General features: G+C 37.3%; 1 protein-coding gene across 2 annotated transcripts in view; it reads left to right on the top strand.

Moving 5' to 3' along the window:
* Positions 1 to 616: 616 nt before the first annotated feature.
* Positions 617 to 4,981, top strand: part of BCAS3 (BCAS3 microtubule associated cell migration factor) — a 2,220,355-nt gene continuing 2,215,990 nt past the window's right edge. For both annotated transcript variants that reach the window (XM_053707348.1, XM_053707349.1), the window contains exon 1: positions 617 to 984. The gene's annotated coding sequence lies outside the window, so the exon portion shown is untranslated. The remainder of the gene's footprint in view (positions 985 to 4,981) is intronic.

The following is a 4,981-nucleotide window of genomic DNA, read 5'->3' as shown; positions in this document are numbered from 1 at the left end:
AAATTATTAAACTAAAATTAAACTAACTACCAATTAAATAAAACTAAAATACACATTCAAAAAATTCTAACACTACTCTAAAAATTACAAAGTATTTAATTACAAAAAATAAAAGACTAAATTACAAAAAATAAAAGACTAAATTACAAAAAATAAAAGACTAAATTACAAAAAATAACAAACACTAAATTACGAAAAATAACAAACGAAATTATAATATATATATTTTTATTAGTTATGCAGCACAACCACTGTCTGATTTGAATTTAGCCACCAATAGGCAAGCGCTACCCACATGCTGAACAAAAAATGGGCCAGATCCTAAGCTTACATTCCTGCTTTTTAAATACAGATACCACAAGAATTTGGGTTTCATATCCCTTTCACTAGCAATAGGATGGTATGTATCCTCGCCTGTGTGGCCAAAAATCCTAGCACCGGCCCTGGCTAATCAATACACAAATAAAATATGCAATTACACTTATTTTTCATATTTATTCTCTAGAAACAGCCAGCCAACCATTGGTACAGTCCTTTTCAGTGCCCTCATAACAAGAATTAATTGTAGGCAACACGTGCACATGCCCAGGGACAAAACTCTCGCGAGACAGCGGGATGTAAACAAAGACAGTGAAACCCGTGTGGTAGGAACTGGTGCTAAACCCCAGATCTGGGACAAAACTGCCCGTTCAGTTAGTGGCCTCCTGGACAGTTTTACACGACATACCCCAGTCTCACAACCCAGCACCTCAGGACCTACAAGCTGCCTGTGACAGAAAGACTCTACGTCACGCTTTTGACGGAATCCACCTCTTCTATCTTATAATTGGCTCTCTGTTCTTGATTGACACCGGCGCTGAAGAGCAGCGAGATCGGTGATTGGCCAGTTGCTGGTGTTCCGCTTTCCTTGTTGCTGTATGTGTGTAATTGCAAGTGGACTGTGTTAGAAAAACAGTGGGTGCAGCTTCTGGTGCCAACTGACAGGTAAGTGTGTCATGGAAGCACTAACTAGAGAATGGTGGCCATCGGTTATGGGTAACCGCAGCATAGATACTTGAGTCGCATAATTATAATGCTTATTATAAGGCACCCAAGAAAGAGCATTTCTATCCCTACATCCATATCATTCTTTAGCTACTGAGAACATAAGTAGTTGTGTGACTGTTGGCATTATTGTTTTTCTACTCTCTCACAAGACTGTGGATGACTGGTTTAGTGTAAGGTCTCATCTCTTTTATTTGAACAATTATACAACTAAGAAGTTTGTTGGTGCAGTGAGCAACAACTCTGGAAGTGTAACCCTTTGAACATAGTCTTTTTATTTATAATTTATAATTCAATATTTTATTTTAGTTTGCTGTATGTTTATAATTATTTCTAAAAAGAAACAAAGTGACTTGTGCCCACCAGGAGTGGGTAGCATCAAGATCATCCTGGAGCTTAGATAAGAGAAAATTGTCAACTTACTGTTTCAAGGTAGCATTATATGGAACAGTCAGAACTTTGTATCCATGTACTCGAGTACTAATGGCCTGTGCTTATGGTATTAGTAAAACTGTTGCAAAGTCTTCCTGCTAAGTATACAGTGCTGGACCAGCAAAACATTCCAGAATGTAACAATGCACCCCATTCATATTTTGATAGCATCTTTAATGTTTGTTTTGTAAATCAGTTCATGAGTAGGGTGCTTTTTTTATTGAAGATTTCACTTGATAGCTGCATTTTGGCACAATATCTATCTATCATATTGGTCAGTGGCCTTTTTAATGCATTAATGCATGTATACTCACATATTATTAGAAAGATGTCCAAGGGATGAAATTGTACTTGAATTTTCCAGAAACTTTTCAGAACACTTTAGTAGACAAAAACAAATGCACAAAATAGGTTTTTCAGTAGAAGAAGAGGTAAGATCAAAATATGAGAATTCATAGTTTTGTAGGGTAGCAGTAAATGGAGAATATTCAGGAATGGCCTCTACAGCTCACCAAGGTAACAGCACTAGAAAACTTCCCCTGACCATAGATTTACTTTGCGTAGGTTAAGGGATATATATATATATATATATATATATATATATATATCAATGAACAAATTGGTAGCACTCACTGGTCCTTTTAATTATGTGCCTTTATTTGTGACATTTCGGGGACCGTATCCCCATCCTCAGTCTGAGGAAGGGGATACGGTCCCCAAAACGTCACAAATAAAGGCACATAATTAAAAGGACCAGTGAGTGCTACCAATTTGTTCATTGATATTCATCTTTTGCATGCACCCTGGCAAGCTGGCCTAAGAAGTGCGAGTGCTCTCCAGTTGTTTTTATATATATATATATTGCAGTTGTATGTGTTTGTGTATATATATATATATATATACACACACATACATACATACAAACACACACACCTTCACTATTTCAATGTGGAAGCCACATGAGTGCATAACTGTAATAACACAGCTTAAAGGGTTTTAGAACTAACAGGAATTTTACCACCATTGCAAAAAATGTATTCAAGGTAAACATTTTGCGTAACAGTTATCCTCTTGTTCAGGTTATAAAGCAAAAAGTTTCACATTGGGTGTATAATTCCTGTGAGATGTGAATCCCATTTTGGATATATATATATATATATATATATATATATATGGTAATAGGCAAATTATTATATATTAAATTAATAGAGAACTTGCAGTTCTGCAGGCATATAATAAAAAATAGATGCTCTAACATGATTTAAAGGGACATTAAACTTCTGTGCATGGCTACAACAGAATAGTAACTACTCACCATGGTATTGCATTCCATCCTGTTCCTGCAGCTCTTTACAAATAAGTTCTCCTGTTTTAATAGCTTAAAGGTGCCAGATGCTGAAGCTCCGCCTCTTTGTACCGAGGGCTGCCATCTTGGTGCTCAGGTACTCTCACAGCCTGTGTCATTAGCAGTGCACACTCAAAGATCAGTAATATTGCCTATTTTTTACAGCTGTATAATGTTCTATGATACAACATATCAGCTTTGCATTTTCTACACAGTTTTGGTTACACAAAATATATTTAAAAAGCACTCAACAGTAATATGGAGCAATGCAGCCACTGCAAAAATGTAAAGCTCCTGCTTTGTATCATGCTTTGTATCATACACCCTAACGTGAAGCTCATTATACAGCAATATTAGGCAATTTTACTGATCTGTGAGTTTGTACAGCTTATGTCACAGGCTGTTAGAATACCTGAGTTCTAAGATGGCAGCGCCAGTACAAAGAGGTGGAGCTTCAGTAACTGGCACTTTTAAGTTGTTAAAACAGAAGAACAGATTTGAAAAGAGCTGCAGGAACAGGATGAAATGCAATCACATGGTGAGTTGTAACCATTCTAGGGTAGTTGTGCCCAGCAGTTTAATGTCCCTTTAAAACAGGGCTCAAAAAACCTAGGTGTCAGGAAGACACTGGTGCCTTAAAATTAGGCCCTGGCTCCCTGGTTTACAGTCCCCAAGACATCTATGGGTGCTCCCCACTTCTCCTCACTGGTCCCCATCAGCTCAACCTAAATTTTAGCTCTGTTCAGACAGACCCTTTCTTGAAGTATAACTGAATAATAAAAACATATATATGTAATTATAATGGATATCATAGGGATGGCCAAAAGTTAGTTTATGGCTCCTAGATTTTGTATGGGCTGGCTCCTAGATTTTGAACAAATTTGTCAAGCCCTGCCCTTAACATTTCAGTCTTTTGTTGGTTTGTTATATTAGTTAAAGGGTTATGAAACCCATTTTCTTTCTTCACTTTTAAACACCTTTCCAATTTACTTATAGTATCAATGTTGCTTCATTCTTTTGGTATCCTTTGTAGAAGGATGAGAAATGCACTACTGGGAACAAGCTGAACACAATGGGTCAGTCAGTATCAATAGGCATATATGTGCAGCTACCAATCAGCAGCTCCCTCCTAGGCGGTCATTGTTGCTTTTCAAACCTGTCCTCAGGCCTCCCCAACAGGCCAGGTTTTCAGGATTACCTTGGATGAGAGCAGGTGAAATAACCATGTTTACTAATCATCTGATTATTTCAGCTCTGCTCCAGTCCAGTTCAGATATCCTCAAAATGTGGCCTGTTAAGGAGGCCTGAGGACAGGTTTGAAAACCAGTGCTCTAGACCATGGAGCCTGGGTCTAATTTTAAGGAGCCAGAGGTGGCTCCATGGAGCCTGGGTTTGTCTAAACTGGTTAAAGGAACATTGTAGTGGGAAAGTTACACTATTAGAGAATATCATTTTTGCACTGATCTCTGAAAAAATTCCACTTTGAGACTGCAAGCTCACAAACTTCACACAACTGGTGATTGGTGGGATTGTGTGAATGCTGCTGCCTATTGGCTCACTTTCTGTTTTCTGCATTGGACCAATTGTACTCTGCAGCTTCCGAGCTACACTTGATCTATGTGTTTAACCCCTGTTCAGCAGTGAGAAATGCAACTTCAATGTCCCTTTTAAAAGGGCAATCCGGTCAAAATGTAAATGCACATAGCTGAATTGTATATTTCAATAGAAACATATTTGCAATATACATGTATTGGCAAAAATGCTTCTAGTAACAGTTATCACTGTTTTAGTTTTTTACATTTTTCTCTGCATGTGAAGTATAGTTAGATATTCTCAGTGCACCAGCATTTTAAATACTGCAGCTGCTCAGAGCACCAATGAGGGTTGTATAATGTCAGCAATTAACAAATTAAGTAATTGCCAAATAGTACAAACACAGTAGGCTCTCTGAGCAAGTGAGCTGTGTTTAAAATGCTGGTGCACGGTGCATACTTAAATACACTTTTGAAACATCTATAGCTTTTATTAGAAGTATTTTTGCTAATGCATATATTTTACAAAAATGCGTTACTCAAAACTGAAATGCAACCGTGTGAATTCCAATTTTGTCTTGAATGTCCCTTTAAGGTATCATTAATTAACAAATATTTATACTATCAG

This window comes from Bombina bombina, chromosome 3 (assembly GCF_027579735.1).
Source record: "Bombina bombina isolate aBomBom1 chromosome 3, aBomBom1.pri, whole genome shotgun sequence".
NCBI classification, from domain to species: Eukaryota; Metazoa; Chordata; class Amphibia; order Anura; family Bombinatoridae; genus Bombina; species Bombina bombina.
The sequence above is the reverse complement of the archived record's forward strand: the minus strand, read 5'-3'. Positions and strand labels throughout refer to the sequence as shown.